Genomic DNA, 18573 nt, shown 5'->3' with positions numbered 1-18573 from the left:
GTGGTGTTGTTTTCATTTATTGTGGGAATCTTTTTTTGGTGGAACCTGCACCATATGGCCCAATGGTTAATTTCTTTGATGCTACCCTTCTGTTGATGCCCTAAGCATGTGTTTATTTTGCTTAATGGCTAATCCAGCCCTGGCAGAAATCCAGTACTGAGGTTGCCAATGCCTGGGCCAAAGTGGTTACACTGCCACAGTCCAAGGATGGCCACAGCTACCTTGCTAGTCAAAGCTAATAAAGAGTTCACTGGGAAGATGGACTGACCATTAAACCACTCTGAGAACTGTAACTCTGTGAAGGGAATAGGGATCTGCCAACAAGTCTCAGCACCAGTGGTGTGATGGCCTGGGGTCTCAGGGGGTTGTAGAACCATTAGTGCAGCAGAGTCCCTTCCGGGTCGCTGCTTCCAATGTCCTAAAGCCATCTAATCAACATGGAAGGAGAGCTTTTTAGCCACTGTATGCTCCAGAGCTAAGCATTTAGGGACATTGAAAACACAAGGTACTTCAGGTTCCAAGAGTAAGCTTGGTTACATACAATGGAACTTCATGGAAAACACAACTCAAGGCACTTGGAAATAAGATATTAGAGGACTCATGTTAGAGCACTCATTTGCCCATGTTAATTTTTGGAATCCATCTGCCTTGAGAGACAATGGAGTATGCCTCCAGGGGTAAAGTCAAATGGCACAGAAGTGACCTCCCCAAGGGCAGTGTGTATGGAGGTCCTGGGGTGGCCAGATGACAAGACCTTGCCCCCCCCACCTCTCAGTCTCAGTGATGTGGTCCAAGGGAAAACAGAGCAATACGTTTGTCACCAGCTTGGCTGCAGGAATTACTGGAAGGAGACATACAAGGCACTAGTTTATTATATTCAGGGATTTTTTTCGTGCAAGGCATCAAAATAATGTCCCCACCTACAATACAAAAAGACCCAATCCAGGATTCTACAGCTTCATTCAGCATCATATTTGGAATAATTCTTAAATGCCAGCTTTATTTTATTTATTTTTTGTGCTCTTAACTAGCCTTTCTTGCTCTTACATCAGTTTAATGAATATATAACACTTGTTTAAAATACTGCACTTCTGGGTCCATTTCTTTAGTTCCTTGCCCTTCTCTCCAGTGAAGAATGTCATTTGCAAAGCTATATATCGTCAACAATTCTGCAGAGCAAAATCAAGTCCTTTATCAGTGGAGAGATGCTAAGGCCTTTTGTGTTGAATGGAGGACGGGGCTACTGCAGCCTTGGAGATACAGTGGTACCTCGGGTTACATACGCTTCAGGTTACAGACTCCACTAACCCAGAAATAGTACCTTGGGTTAAGAACTTTGCTTCAGGATGAGAACAGAAATCACGCGACAGCGCAGCAGCAGCAGGAGGCCCCATTAACTAAAGTGGTGCTTCAGGTTAAGAACAGTTTCAGGTTAAGAACGGACCTCCAGAATGAATTAAGTACGTAACCAGAGGAACCACTGTACATCAGTTGCCTGGCCTGGATGGGGTTTCCCTCCCTCCTGAAGGCGCATGTAGGTAGTTCTGGGCTACTCCTGGAACCATCTTTGTCACTTCGTCAGCTTTGCAGCATCTGGGCTTCCATAGTAGCTGCTCACAAAGATCCTGGTATGCATGCAAAAGGTCCAAGCTTCAATCCCCATCATTTACCAGTAGGGCTGAGAACGTCCCCTGCTTGAAGCCCTAGGCAGCCACTGCCAGTTGCAGCAGACAATACTATGCTAGTTATCCAATGGTCTGACTCAGTGTAAGGCATATTCCTATGTCCCTGTGCTCCTATGTTGGCTCATTCTCCCTAGAAACGTAAGACATTAGCAGGCTAGTTAAACAAATAAAAACTTGTAGGTTAATATCTGTTGTGGGTTTATTTTTCAAACTGAACAACTGCACCTATACCCAAAGAACCAGCTTTCAGACTTGGGATTGCCAGGGATGGAACCTGGGACCTTCAGCACACAAAGCAGATGCTCTACCACTGAGCTATGGCGCTTACCATGAACCTGCCCAGACCCTGCAATCATCATCTGAGGCCCTTCTCTGTGTGCCACCTCCAAGAGATGAGAGAGTGGGCCTTTTCTGTAGTACCTTCCCATCTATGGAGTCTTCTTCCTAGGGAGGCCCACCTGGCACCCACTTTGTTGGCACCAGGCAAAGATGGTGTCCTTTTCCCAGGCATTTGAGAAACACTGGATGTTTTCCTCTGAAAATGTTTATGCATTTCTATTACTGAATTTTGCTCTTGCTGTCAATTGTTTCAAGACTGTGTTGTTGTGGAAGGTGATTCATACGTTCAGTAAATCTGAATCTCTGAAGGCTGTGCAGAAGCAAGGATTTCATCACATCCTGGTTAAAACTCCCCCCTCAAAATGTAGGGCAATGGTGCACGTTTCAAGATTCTTTCTTAAAGGTACAACAGCCCAGTTTTCCTTTGCTTCTGGCCATGCTACAATTAACACACTACATAGAGTTAATCTTTGAGTTTTGCTTGTTTATTTTAGGGGATTTTTTTGCAGGCTGTTGTTGTTGTTTTTTGTCCTAAAGCAGAAGCCCAGAGCGCCTCATTTAATCCTGATCCAAATTACAGCTGTTTTCTCGGTTCTTACCAGCCTGCACTCGCCTGACAAGGCATTGCAATGGATGAAATCTCCTGCAAGATATCATAATTATCTTCACTTCACAATAGGACAGACTGACAGAGACTACCAATTAAACACCAATCACTTTTAAAGTGCAGCTCATTGTCTCGTTTTAAAATCCCTACTGCTGGATCTCAACTTTCTGCCACCTTGGATTTTTTAAGTTCTCATTGTTATTTTAAATATTTTCAACCCGGGGGAAGAGGGAGAAAGACAGCTGAATTCTTGCTGTATGATTTTTAGTACTCAGGTTGTCAAATCCGTGTGTGTGTGTGTGTGTGTGTGTGTGTGCATGCATACATTTGTGTGTGTGTGTGTGTGTGTGTGTGTGTGTGTGTTGTGGATTAATGAACAGTTCTTAATCATTTACAACAGTCCCTGTTTTCCAGGGGCACTGCATTTTTTGCAGAGTACCTGTCCCTGGTAAATCATTGTCACTATTTAATGCCAAATTCTGCCTTTTTAGGAATGCTGTGTTGAAGTGTGAGTTGCTTGAGCTGTCAGTTCTTCAGGGTTTTATCTGCCTCCCCATTTCATTTTTCAGAACAGAGGACAGATGCATAATGTGTCTGTTGCAGCCTTGCATTTAAGTACTAGCTTGGTAACCTGAGGTGGTGATGAATTTCATGCAGGTGAGTGAGCAGGCTGGCAAGGAATAGTGCCGGCTCAAGTCATTTTGCCGCCTGAGGTGAAGGACAAGTTGGTCTCCTTCCCATATTGTGTACAAAAGCCAACTGGCCTGGCAGTTGTATGTTACTTCAACATTGGTGACAGGACACCACCTCCATTGCACTGAAGGGCAGCAGATTAGCTTACTGGGTGCTGGGCAGGGCATACACAAGATTGTCCTGCGGCACCCTGTCCCCAGCATCTATCACCTGGGCAACCATCTCACTCTGCCTAATAGTTGGGCTGGCCTTCCAAATGAAGTGTTTCTTTTTCTTCAGCGAAAAAAAGACAGTCTTCATCTCCCAGCATGTAGGCTACCTCCTCTGTACCCAGCATAGAAATGTGGTGGGGTGTTCCAGGAGATGTGCCCTATTAACATGCTTTTTTTAAATTAAAAGTTTAAAAGCACTTTGAGCACTGAAATGTGATCTATAAATGATAAACAAATCATATATATCATCATCCTACTAATGCAATTCACATCCACATATCAAAGCTGGTTTATGCATCCACGTCACTTGCTGGATCAGGAACAAATTGGGTGCGCATTGGAAAGCACATTGCACCATCCCATGTTCACACCCACACCCAGCATTATTTGGGGGAAGCCATGGCTGTTAAAGTGCTATAAGAGTGATTTAAGTGCCTGGTGCAGATGTGACCTATGTCTACCTCTGGTTCAGCTTTGAATTTAATGGGACTTACTCCTGGGTAAGGGTACATACGACTGCAGCCTTAAATATCATTTATAAGCATAGCTAGAATCATGTTGGGTCAAAGTCCCCATTCTGCAGCAGTGTTACCAAAATCCGCACATCTTCCATTATTTACTCTGAATATGGTATTTGAAAATTAAGGCCTAAATCTTGCCTACAACCATGCATTCACTGAAATATTGCCAGCTTTGACTGGTGCTGTGAAATGTTAATTATCAGTGAACATCATACAGGGCAGAGGTGCCAACTTGAAAAATAAATATTGGGGGAGCCAGGCAAACCCTGCTCTGCATAATCGAACACAAGACGCGGTACACAAACAGCATTTGACTGGCAATGGCCATCAACTATGGAGTGGTCTGGCCCCCTCAAATATTCTATTGTAGGGGCAAAGTGACCTTGGCCTCTAGAAGTTGTATCCTATCATACAGGGACAACACATATCCAATATGAGATGGGTTTCCCCATCGTGTACAAAGATCACCTAAGAAGACCATCTGAAGCAAGCCATCTTTTCAACGCTATGGAAGTGAAATGGCATGTGGAGACTGGCCTGCACCTACTTACAGCAAATTCAGCAAAAGACAGCCTGTGCCTGAACCCCACATTTGATTCCCAGTCTCAAGCCAGAATTTACCATCATCACCCTTCCACGGCAGCCCTTACTAATGCACATCCATCTGCTTTAATGCTTCAGGGGAAGGGTGATGTTTAAACTGGGCCACTGGAGGTAAATGGTTGCATGATTTAAGGGGCACTAATGTAAGAGCTAAAAGCTCATCCCAGGCAGCCTCTTTTATGTCCCTACCAATCCTTCTTGCTTTATGTTAATTAGCCATTGTTGCAAGTATCGCACTTTCCAGCTTCCCTATTGCTTCAGACTTAATTACCTTTTCACGATCAAGGTATAAAGAACACAGGGTCATCCCCAGTATCCACCAGTTATTTTTAAGTGTCATTACGACGGATGGGCACCCTGCCATTTTGCCCAGAATCTTTTTTGTTTGTTTTAAAATGGAGATCCTCTTTCTCTTCCCAATGGGGAATTGCTAAAATATAAACAGAAGACATGAGAAATGAATGATAAAATCACCATAAAAGAGCAATAATGAAAATGATCACTAGCAGAGAATAACATCACTGCTACCCCACAAAGTCCTTGCAATTTTTCATATTTTTTTTTTATCTTTCTTTAAAAGCACACCACAATGATTTTGCTTGATAGCTTTTGCTTGGGAGGAGGTTTTTACCAATGAGGCCACATAACGGACCTCAGGCTACTGGAGATGGAGCTATAAACCTTGCATACAATATTAGGAACTTTTAAGTCACATTGCTTATATGTGCTGGGCTTCCTCCCATTAAAAAAAAATGAGACTTGACTTTGGTTATATCAGGGGTGGGCAATATGCTGCCCTCCAGGTGTTTCTGGACTACAACTCTGATTACCCTTACAGACTATGCTGGCTTGGGCTGATGAGAATTGTAGTCCATCAACAATATTCTCCCTAAGTCACAGGTGGGAGATGACCACATTGCCATTGTCCATTGGACTTACTTGCTGGGGCTGATGGGAATTGTAGTCTAACAACCATGGAGAGCACCACATTGGCTACCCTTATTTTAGGTCATGCTCTGTATTTGGAACCATAAGAACAGCCTATCTGTATAAAAAGGGGGGGAGGGAAGGCTATTGTTATGCATTTGTTCAGCTTTCTGAAATTGTTTTATTCCTTTTGGGATTAGTGAAACAGTGAATAAAAGGGTATAAAATAATGCATGGCAATTGATAGAGAAAATTGATAGAGAAAAGTTTTTCTCCCTTCCTCACAGCAATGGCTACTAAATCTAATACAAGGGGAAAGCACTGTTGCACTTGCAGGCTTCCCATAAGGTAAAGGTAAAGAACCCCTGGACAGTAGAGTCCAGTCAAAGGTGACTATGGGGTTGCAGCACTCGTCTCGCTTTCAGGCCGAGGGAGCCAGTGTTTGTCCACCAACAGCATGACTAAATTGCTTCTGGTACAAGGGAACACTGTGATGGAAGCCAGAGCACACGGAAATGTCGTTTACCTTCCTGCCACAGCAGTATCTATTTGTCTACTTGCACTTTTTGGTGTGTTTTCAAACTGCTAGGTTGGCAGGGGCTGGGACAGAGCAATGGGAGCTCACTCCGTTGCGGGGATTCAAATTGCCGACCTTCCAATCAGCAAGCCCAAGAGGCTCAGACCACAGCGCTTTAGACTTCCCATAAGCATTTGTTTGGCCCCTGGAAATACAAGATGTTGGACTAGATGGACCACTGGACTGATTCAGCAGACTCTTATATTCTTAGCTTTAATCCAATTTAGTGTGACAAATGTTCCTTCTCCATCCTAGTAACCACACCATCATAATGCATGCATCAAATTTGACTATGTGGGGACCAATGAAGAAAGTTCAGAGGAAGGGCTATGTCTAGTCAAGAAGCACTTCCCCAGCTTTGAATTAGTGAGGTGAACTGGCTTGAAATATTTTTGCCAGGGGTTAGGCTTCTGGTAAACCTCCCTCCATGCCTTCCGTTCCTTCCAACCTCCTGCCAAAAAAGTTTCCTTTAAAAAAAAAAATCAGCACAACCCTGTATATACAATGATTATAAGTCTACATTTTTACAAAAAGAAAGTATTCCTGAAAACGCAGCTGTTTGTGATTTATCATTGATCCGAAGAATCCGTTCCTGCTTCCAAGAGCTCCATTTATGAAGCAATATTTTTAATAGCTTGCTACAGTGAAGGCAGTAGGGATTCCAGCTTGACCAAACATTCATTTTCCTGCAAGTCATTAAAGTTTTCATTCATCATCATTTGAAGTCCCACTCGATGGTTTACACTTGAAGTTCAATACTCTTTTTAACTCAGTGTTTCACTTGAATGTGAAAGAAAAAGAAAGCAAGAAAAGACGGCGAAGACACAACAATCCAGTAGGGGAAATGGAGTTGAGAAAGTTTGCATCATTATTCAGCATTTCCCCTTTAAATTCATTCGTTCAACCATTTAAACAAATGATTAAGGGCCCAATTCAAAATTCTGGTGTTATTCTTAAGGTCCTAAAAGACTTGGGGTTTGGTTACATGAAAGAATCATAGCTGTCAACTTGTCCCTTTTCTTGCAAGGAATCCTATTCGGAATAAGGGAATTTCCCTTTAAAAAAGGGAAACGTTGACTGCTATGGTTCCTTTCACATATGCTTGCCTAGACTAGAGGTGGGGGAGGAAACTGGTCTCAGCTTGCATTTTAATACACGCCTACTCAGTTCGCAATTCCTGAAACAAAGCACAGCTATTCTTCAAAATTTACACTTCTCTGAATGTTACAATGCAATTTTCTGCAGCCCCCCCCCCACAAAAAAATGTACAAAGATATATATAATCGAGGGAAGTGTTCGTGGAAATGAATATATTAGTGAAAAACAGCATGTGAAATGCATGCAAATAAGAGAAACAGTGGGGAAATGTGTACATTCAACATAACTGCATGCAAAAATGTATATATCAGAAAAAAATGGGTGCTACAGTGTTGACAGTGCCATCCCTAATTCAACACTCTAACCACTACACCACACTGCTTCTCACAACAACAGCTGCTTAAGAAAACCTTGCTGGTCTTTATTACATCCTTTCCCCCTTTCTTTACATTCTTGTCAGAGTTCCATCTCTGAGATTAAACAAATGTCATGTATATTTTGACAACGTCACGTGAAATGTCATGTCAAAACATCACATTAAGAGTCTTCATTTCCCCCTTTTAATTCTTTTTCTCTGCGGCATTTTGAAGTAACTGTAATGTGAGCAGGGACTAAAGTGATTTAGAAACGTTAGTATGTGAAGAGTGCAGTGCTGGGTGAGACCAGCAGAGAAAGAAAGCTAAGAAGATCTGACTGGTTTCAGTTTGGCAACAGCACTCTTCTAAGTAAAGTTTGTTCCTTCTAATCCAGTCTCTGTGGACCATTTGCAATCTTGCAAGTACCACAGTAATGGCTTTTTTGCTTGCAATGTGCTCTCTGTGAAAGATACTTGTCCTCATGAGAAATATTTTGAGGAAAGCCAAATCTACCCACCCACGCAACATTTTCAAAATGATTTCCACATATCTTTACCATTAATAACATCTTATGTTCTGGGATTTCCCATAATCATCTGGTTGGCCACAGCAGGAAACAGGATATCGGACTAGAATGATCATTGTTCTCTTCCAGCAAGGTTCGTTCTTATGATTATTATTTTTTTTAAAAACCAACCTGGAGCAAATTATAGTTGCAACTGCATGTCACATGTCACTTCAGCCTTAAATAAGACTGATTAACAGAGAAGCTTGCTGGGTTTTAAAACCATATAAAATAGAAATGAACTCTTTGTTAATAGGAAAAGGGTATGACACAGAATGAGGCGTTAAAATAAATGATCTATAAAAAGAAGCCCCCCTCCTCTGAGGAGGAAGACATTAAGAAATTAATTTGAGGATATAAAGACTCAAAGAGTAATTTTATCAAACATGGTACAGCAAAGTCCGCAAATCCTTAATCAGCAATGTTAACCAAATGTTTCACCATTGCCCTGTCTAAATACTGACCACATACACCATTCATAAATGTGGCTTCAGTGGACCACTTCTTCTGCATGTTCATGATATATTGAACCATGATCAGCTACTGGACCATGTTCGATGGCTCTATTCATTAGCATACACACCCTAAAAAAAATCATAGATAGATAGATGATAGATAGATGATAGATGATAGATAGATGATAGATGATAGATAGATAGATAGATAGATAGATAGATAGATAGATGATAAATAGATAGATAGATAGATAGATAGATAGATAGATAGATGATAGATAGATAGATAGATAGATAGATGATAGATAGATAGATAGATAGATAGATAGATAGATAGATAGATGATAGATTGGTAGATAGATGATAGATAGATGATAGATAGATAGATGATAGATAGATAGATAGATAGATAGATAGATAGATAGATAGATAGATGATAGATGATAGATAGATATAGATAGATGATAGATAGATAGATAGATAGATAGATAGATGATAGATAGATAGATAGATAGATAGATAGATAGATAGGTAGGTAGATAGATGATGATAGATGATAGATAGATAGATAGATAGATAGATAGATAGATAGATAGATAGATAGATAGATAGATAGATAGATGATAGATAGATGATAGATAGATAGATAGAGATAGATAGATAGATAGATAGATAGATAGATAGATAGATAGATAGATAGATATAGATAGATAGATAGATAGATGATAGATTAGATAGATAGATAGATAGATAGATAGATAGATAGATAGATGATGATAGATAGATAGATAGATAGATAGATAGATAGATAGATAGATAGATAGATAGATGATAGATAGATAGATGATAGATAGATAGATAGATAGATAGATAGATAGATAGATAGATGATAGATAGATAGAAATAGGTGATAGATAGATAGCCTTGAACAAGTCAGAATGCTGTTAAGACCTGCAAGACCTCTTACTTCATCTTGTAAGTTCTACTCATTGCACTGCACCCTGCAAAATAATATTGTAGGTTGCTGACCCAAAAACAGCCATTTTCTGCCATTGCTCCTGTATTATGGGATGCCCTTCCTTCTGCTATACAGGGAGAATCATCCATCAGTTGCTTCAGAGGTCTTATAAAGACATATCTTTTTGCCCTGGCTTTCCCTGACCCGTATGATTGGATCCTATTATTGCCGAATTACTGTTTTTATGATACTCTCTTCCTGTTTTTTATCACTGGTCCTTAGGATATCATTTTATTGTTTTAGGATTTTTGTCTACCACTTAGAGATATTTAAATATTAAGTGGTTTAGAGATGTTCTTAAACAAACAACCAGGCAGGCAGTGTTGTGTGATGAAATTGCCTCTCGTTTTGTTCTCTAGTTTTTGCTGCACTGTGTATTGTCTAGGAAAGTCCAGGATGACAAGAGTAATCTTACACTGAATCCATACTCTTCCCCAAACTTCCCAAACTTCCCTTGACCTAATCTAGGGTAACCAGCTATGTACTCCCCCCAAAAATGATTTGCAACACCAAAAAAAGAGGAGAGGTCAAAAGGTGACACCAATTTGCATAACATTTTGCATAAAAAGTGACACCAGTTTGCATAACATTTGCCTAAGGTACTTTTAAATGTATAGATTCAAATTTAGAGGCAATTATGATACTTTAAATATAAATACAATACAAGGTCTTGTGTCCCTGCTCAGTCTGCTGACCAGGTGCTGCTAACTGTTGACAGACAACTTCAAGATTCCTAAACTCCATTGTCATGGTTCCTTTTATTTAAACCAGAGTTGCACTGAGAACCCTCAGACAGAAGAAAACTGACAGCCCTTCCAAACAGAGAACTGTCCTCTATAAAGTAAGGCACATGGCCACCTAAATGTCATCTGCAAAATACTTAGCCAACACCATGTCCTAACATTCTCAGAGGTTTCTTCCACCCATCCCAATTTGAAAGGGGATTCTTTTTGTCCCTCCCCCTTTAGATTGGTTGACAGCAGGTCAGTTGAAAATTTTTCTCCAGTTTTACCCGGAACTACTGGTGCTATCCAACAAAGTTGTGCTGCTTGCACAAGGACTTACATTTATGGAATGGAATTTCCCATCCCTAATTCCACCTCGTACTCCCACCCCCAATCTGTTCTGAGATTTCTCTCAACCTTCTGGAAGAACATTTGGGAGTCTGGGGAGAAAAGAAGGAGGGTGAATTCTACTGCAAAAAAAAATATTGCATGCATGGGACAGCTTTGTTGGATACAAACTGTAGCCCGGAAATCTGCCCATCCCTATTTAAGCAGCTTCACTACTTTGCAGCTCTTCAACAGTAACTCATATTCCCAGACCTAGGTTTGTTCTTCATCAAGCTTACAAATACTCACAGTTTTAAAAGGTGGGGCTGAATATCTAGGATCCTGAAGGAGAACTTTATCCTTTCAAGTGCTGGAGAAACAATACCTTTGATTCTAATATTAGCTGGTATTTCTGATTAAAGCAATGCTAATGGAAAGAAACCTAATTTTGAACTGTCAGCTCCTGTTTCATGCATTGTCCCACTTGAAAGGAGAATAGGTGTGATTGTTTTTTTACTCGGTGAGACAAACAAGTACAATTAAAAATACATAACCAAGAATGCGCCAGCTGTGCTGGGAATAATCCTGTAGACTGCTTGCTGAGTCTCTGAAAGTATGGCCAATAACTTACAGAAAGTTTCACAACGGAAAGTTTCCCCCCAAAATACATAACAGCATTTCTTGAGCAGACATCATAGCACCCAAAGCACTAATGTCAATAAATGAAAAATATAGATTCTTTTGCAACAGTGGCACCAAAGGAGCTGGTATTGAAGCGAGTGAAAGAAATAGTTCTCTCTTCAAATAGTAACCCAAAAAGCAATACAGTAAAGAGCTCAGTCCTTCTTCTTTTTTTTGGTGATGCTGGTTTTGGTTTCCTTATTTTTATTTCCTTACATTGATTTCTTACCTTTTTTCTATCATGGAACCCATAAGATCATAAGAAGAGCCTGTTGGATCAAGCTAGTGGCCCTTCTAGGCTCTCACTGTAGCCAGCCAGCCAGGACATGAATGTAGAAGGTCATCCAGGCAGACCAAGTGGTCACAGGCCTACTTAGCTTCAGCCACGTGATGACCTCATGTATCCTTCATGTTATAAAGCAACAAGATTTTACAAAGCACTAGATGGCAGTGGCCGTTGGTCCTGAGAGATCTGCATTGGCTCCCAGTATGTTTCCGAGCACAATTCAAAGTGTTGGTGCTGACCTTTAAAGCCCTAAATGGCCGGTATACCTGAAGGAGCATCTCCACCCCTATCGTCCAGCGCTGAGGGCCTTCTGGCGGTTCCCTCATTGCAAGAAGTGAGGTTACAGGGAACCATAGAATCATAGAATCATAGAGTTGGAAGAGACCACAAGGGCCATCGAGTCCAACCCCCTGCCAAGCAGGAAACACCATCAGAGCACTCCTGACATATGGTTGTCAAGCCTCTGCTTAAAGACCTCCAAAGAAGGAGACTCCACCACACTCCTTGGCAGCAAATTCCACTGTCGAACAGCTCTTACTGTCAGGAAGTTCTTCCTAATGTTTAGGTGGAATCTTCTTTCTTGTAGTTTGGAACCATTGCTCTGTGTCCGCTTCTCTGGAGCAGCAGAAAACAACCTTTCTCCCTTCTCTATGTGACATCCTTTTATATATTTGAACATGGCTATCATATTACCCCTTAACCTCCTCTTCTCCAGGCTAAACATGCCCAGCTCCCTTAGCCATTCCTCATAAGGCATCGTTTCCAGGCCTTTGACCATTTTGGTTGCCCTCCTCTGGACATGTTCCAGTTTGTCAGTGTTCTTCTTGAACTGTGGTGCCCAGAACTGGACACAGTACTCCAGGTGAGGTCTGACCAGAGCAGAATACAGTGGCACTATTACTTCCCTTGATCTAGATGCTATACCCCTATTGATGTAGCCCAGAATTGCATTGGCTTTTTTAGCTGCCACGTCACACTGTTGGCTCATGTCAAGTTTGTGGTCAACCAAGACTCCTAGATCCTTTTCACATGTACTGCTCTCAAGCCAGGTGTCACCCATCTTGTATTTGTGCCTCTCATTTTTTTTGCCCAAGTGCAATACTTTACATTTCTCCCTGTTAAAATTCATCTTGTTTGTTTTGGCCCAGTTCTCTAATCTGTCAAGGTCGTTTTGAAGTGTGATCCTGTCCTCTGGGGTGTTAGCCACCCCTCCCAGTTTGGTGTCACCTGCAAATTTGATCAGGATGCCCTTGAGTCCAGACAGAGGGCCTTCTCGGTAGTGGCTCCCGCCCTGTGGAACACCCTCCCATCAGATGTCAAGGAAATAATCGGCTATGCTATTTTTAAAAGACATCTGAAGGCAGCCCTGTTTAGAGAAGTTTTTAATATTTAATGCTGTATTGTTTTTAACACTCGATTGGGAGCCGCCCAGAGTGGCTGGGGAAACTCAGCCAGATGGGCGTGGTATAAATAAAAAATTATTATTATATTATTATATAACACTGAGGCAAAGGTGAACAGAAGATGCACTGAGATCAGCTATGTGAACTTCAGCTGTTTCATCAAGGTACGAGGCTAAAGCATTGTGCCAAAAGCTGAGAATTGTTTTCTGGCTCACTTTGCTCTTTTTTAATGGTCATCCCAAAATTCACGGATACATTGCTTCCATGTTGTCCAGTGCCCCTTCAGCTCCCAGCATCTTCAGGTAGCTGCCAGGACCCAACCTCTCAACAGGATTCACCTTCCCTGAGGCCCCAATCTCAGGATGTTCAGATAAAAATGGAGAATAAGGCACTACGGGAATTTCCACGTTGCCTTTCATGCTGACATCATGACTTACTTATGAAAACGTATTACAGTCATCCTCTGTCCTAGCAACAAATCTCATGCACAAACTGTAATTTAATAAGCAAAAAAGTAATAATCCATATTTATATCAACTACATAACTAGGCCAACTGACACCTCACAGCAGGCCTCACTTAATCCTTGCACCACAACAGCACAGTAAATGGAACTTCTGACCTACTGGGAAAGGAATGAAGAATGTAGGGAGACCATAATATCTTATTTCATGCCCCAGATTTAACAATAAACACTTCATAATGGACCCCATTAGTAGCAATGTTACACTTTGGGGCTCATATTGTGCAGTCTGCCGCGCGTGTCTCAGATTTGATTTCCATGTAATTTCCTCATAAATGCTTGTGATTTGGCTGTAACGTGAGAATGTTGAGTCTGACATTTTGGGAAATGGCAGATGCTACCAATATGTTTCAAGTTACATATAGAGCAGGGGAAATTTGACAAGCTGAAATGAATGTAACCTGCAAAAACGTCGACCAGAAGAAGCTCTATACCTCCCAAGCAAACATGGAATATTCTGAACCATATAGTAACTAACAAAACAATCCTATTCAAGTCTACTCAGAAGTCAATGGGTATTACTCTCAGGTACATGCAGGACTCCATATTCCATTCAAAGTTTAGCCCACGTCATAGAGACCAGCTACTGTATGTATGCCAACTTTAGTTCCTTAGAGTAAAGGCAAACTATAAGTAAATAATACTGACATGCTACTTTTTATTCAAGGTGCTCAAGGTAGCATACATAGCCCCCCGCAAGCAAGCACACACACACATTTTATTCACACTGATTTACGGTAGGCAATATTTCTGTAATATGAAAATGTATTTAGCTGGAATTATTTTGTTTAACTGCTTAATCACCATTTTGTCTAACCTTCCTTAGTTTGTGAACTGCCCTATCAATATTTTAGGATGTTTTCCACCAGGATTCACCACCAAAATCTAATCAAACACCAGTATCAGCATTCAAACTGTATATAATGGCATGCAAATTGCACATGAACCATACATAATCCACTCCTAATTTATGTGAACTTCAGCTTACGCCAATCTTATGTGCACCCATTAGGTCATGGGCAGCCAACCGGGTGCTATCCAGATATTTTAGCCTACAAGTCCCATCAGCCCAAGCCAATACAGCCAATGATCAGGGATGATGAGAATTGAAGTGCCCAACACAAAGAGGGTACCATGTTGGTTACCACAAAATTATTTTCTGTCCCCGCGGGGAGGGGGGCACCAAAAGCATCTTGTCCAAGGGCCTCCCCAAAACCTGGTGCTGATACTGTTCACAACAATACTAAAAGAAAATACAGCAGATAACAGTTCAGTGGTGGTGTAGTGGTTAAGAGCGGTAGTCTCGTAATCTGGGGAACCGGGTTCGCGTCTCCGCTCCTCCACATGCAGCTGCTGGGTGACCTTGGGCCAGTCACAAGTCTCTCAGCCCCACTCACCTCACAGAGTGTTTGTTGTGGGGGAGGAAGGGAAAGGCGAATGTTAGCCGCTTTGAGAATCCTGAAGGGGAGTGAAAGGCGGGATATCAAATCCAAACTCTTCTTCTCTTCTTCAATAACAAACAGCTTAAGAAAAAAAGTGTAGCAAGAGACAAGACACTTGAAAAGGTGGAGAGAAGCTTTAGTGCCAAAAATATCAGGAAAGTCATTCAAAAGACCAATTAAAATAAGTATAGAACAAGATTATATAACTATAGAACAAAAATCCTTTCCAAAAAAAAAGGTCTTTGCCCAGTGATGGGATGCCTTCAGAGAGCTTAAAACAAAGCTTTCTCAGGAAAACAAAATGGTGACTGCTCCTATTCTCCTCCACCTCAAAAGAATTTCCCCTTACCACTAAAATATGAACAACACAAAACAGCCAATTTCAAGGTGGGTGAAATGTCTGAGAATTGGTGTGTGTCAATTTAGTACAGCCTTAGTCTTTACATGACAGAAGGCCGCCAGAGAAGGGAAAAGAATGCCTCCCTAAGCAAGGAGATCAGTAGCCTAGGGGTTGCCATATCCCTTTTCCTGGGGTCAACCCAATGAAGATCTTGATTTTGATGGGACTGACAAATGAGCTGCCATTGCTGAGCAGGCAGCAGAGCCAGGCCAATGAATGTTGCTACCTAGGTGATTCATCACAATATGGTGCCTGCTCCTAATTCTACGACAGAAGCCAGCTGGGCTGGAAATGGAATCTTAGTTCAATGCTGACAACAGGACAGTGTCCTCTACCACATCTGGTGGCAGCAGGCTAGCTTAGGAGAAGCAGAGTATGTTGTGTGTGATGCTCACAGCTTGGTCTTCCAACATATCGCCACCTCACTCTGCCAAACGGTAGAGCTGGCCCCACCAAACACACTAACATACATAGTGACACTCATTCTCATACCACAAAATCACTGTTTCTTTTTCCAGGTGCAGTATTCAGAAACTAGAGTAAATGCACCCCATGCCCAATTTTCTCTGCACTGAGGGGGAAACAGCAGCAATTGTGTTCTGAACACACTTCCCAGGAGCAGGGCTGCAAAAAGACACACATGCCCAAATCACCATTCCTTTTCATCCTTCCATCATGTTGGAACTGTGACATCAGAAATGGCATTATCCCTTGAAGATGAAAAGATGTGCCCAAGGAAATGGAACTAGGCATGGAACAAATGTGCTTTGTTGAGTGGTGAAGCATGGTGGATTTTAACTTTAGAAGAAAGCATAATTTTTATCTGCTGTTTAAATAGCAGCTGAGCAAAATGTTGTTGCTTTTATTTTTTTTAAAAAAAGTTGCCACAGTTAACAGGCTGCTGTCCCAACTAGAATCAGTGCTTTGTGAATACAAGTTGTGGAAGTTCACAGTTGCAGAGCTGCTTCCAAATGCTGGGAAAGGATCCATGCCAAGGGACAAGGAATCACAGGGGAAGGGGAAGGCTTGCTGTGCAGATAGCTCACAGCCACTTCTTCCCTTGATAGTAAGCGGCCTGCTTATGAGTAAGGGAAGTGAGAAAATGGATGTGGTCAGAATGCCATGAGAGGTTTCTAAAAAACGTGATGGCCAAACTATTAGAGGATATCAAACAAGGTAGCTTTTGTTGGGAATCTGTGTATGTACAGCTACTCACACAGAGTCAATTAAGGTTTGGCAGACAGCCAGAAGGCAATCTGAAGGAGTAAGTCTGCCTGGTGATAACAGAGGCATGGAGAACGCTCCCTGATTGGTCAAGCTCTCTCAAGGGAGTGATAATTAATGACCTACTAACTGTTAGTTCATGAAGTTCAGAGTTCTGTGTCAGTGTAGGAGTTGTTAGTCGTGTCAGAGAAAGCTAGCATAAGATCCGTGTTCTGTTCCTGTAAATAGTCCACTGTATACAATAAACACCTAACTATAAGTTCCTGGTTCCTGCTTCGTCTATCCTGTCTGCAGCCAAGTTGCCAATTGCTTCCGTGGATTCTGTGTGTACTCTGCTAGGTCAGGCTAAGGTCCTGCAACTAGTCAGAAAGGTGTGAAACACCAAATAGGTTTTACCAATAGCTTTGAGAGCCCAACTTCATTTTACTGCTCTGGAACTCAGAGTCTGTGGACCTGCATGCCCTAGCCTGAAAATCAAAAAACAGAGGGAAGGATGGACTCCAAAATGAAGTGGTATACACATGTCCACCCAAATCAATATCATGAACTGCCATTTCATATCTTTAGAATACAGAATCCTGTATAATAGTTTTCTATATTATTTGGCAGTTCATGATATTGATTTGGGTGGACAAGTGTATACCACAGAACTGTGCCCTGGATGACAGCAAAAGCTCCCAACTGAGTCATCTTAAATTTGCCTCAAAGCCCTGCTATGCAGCAGCAGCAGAAGCAGCAGCAGAGAGCAGGGTCAGGCACTGAGCTTCAAAGCCTCCAAGTACCAGTGCCTCAAACTAATGGGTATCAGAGCAGCAAGAGGTGGTTAAAATACCAGTGTTGCGCTTCTCTGTGCACTGTGCACATAAATTAAAGACAAGTGGGGCAGAGATGCACTGCATGAGATGCAGTTCTTTGAACCACAGAGAAAGAGGACCATTTCATACTTTTCTTCCACTGAGCGTGGAAAGTAGCGCACTGAAGAGCGGAGCCTGCTTACACAGGCATAATCAAGTTCATGTGAGGCATGTTCACGGCAGTTCATGCAAGGGGCTCTATGCAGCGTGGGAGGACTGTAAACTTGTTCAGAAGAGCAAGTCATGGCCGAGTAGCAGCAAAGTGTGATGGACCAATGGAGCCACAACTGTGCGCATAGCCCTATTGCTCATGCCTCTTGGGGAAGGCAAATTTTCTTGAGATATGCCTGGTATCCAGGGATTTCCACAGGCTGTTGACAGTGGGAAACCTATGGATGGAACAAAGCTCTTCATATTGACAGAGTGATGTTAATGTCAGTCTATGTGTGGAGGCTGACTGAGCTATTCTGGGCTGGACAGAGGGATACCCCTCTTAGCTTGGTGGATCAGGGGTTTGAATGGTGCCCTATGTTCTGATCTACAGATTAATCAAGGGGTATAAGGTCATGGCCAGTGGTTTGCACCATACACAGAGAGCCAGCAGCTCCTGAGAGGGAGATGTGCATCAGATCAGTTCATAGTGATATTTGCAAAGATCAAATTCCTCAAGCATCCCTACTCAGTAGTTGGGGCAGCAAATACAACACTGCTAACAACTCTCCAATTGGCATGCATTAACTGACAACAGATTTGGTTGGCTGAACAGAGTTGATATGGCAAATGTTTGCATTCATGCCATATTCCCATTTCTCCAGCATTCTTTTCCTTCTTCAGAAGAGGTCTGTTTGACTTCCAGATCATGAAACAAAAAAATGACTACCAGAACCTTACGCTCATTATGGGATTCATTTAACCACATTACAATGAAACTACATCAAGTTCTAACTCTCCTGCAATGATATGGATTATTATAATTTATATGCGAAAAGTCCCAGCAGTAAAGCATTGCTGTGTGTCACAAAAGCACTTTAATTCTTAGTTAGAACAGGCGAT

This window comes from Podarcis gaigeae, assembly GCF_964106915.1.
Source record: "Podarcis gaigeae genome assembly, chromosome: 9".
In the NCBI taxonomy this organism is placed as follows: Eukaryota; Metazoa; Chordata; class Lepidosauria; order Squamata; family Lacertidae; genus Podarcis; species Podarcis gaigeae.
The sequence above is the reverse complement of the archived record's forward strand: the minus strand, read 5'-3'. Positions refer to the sequence as shown.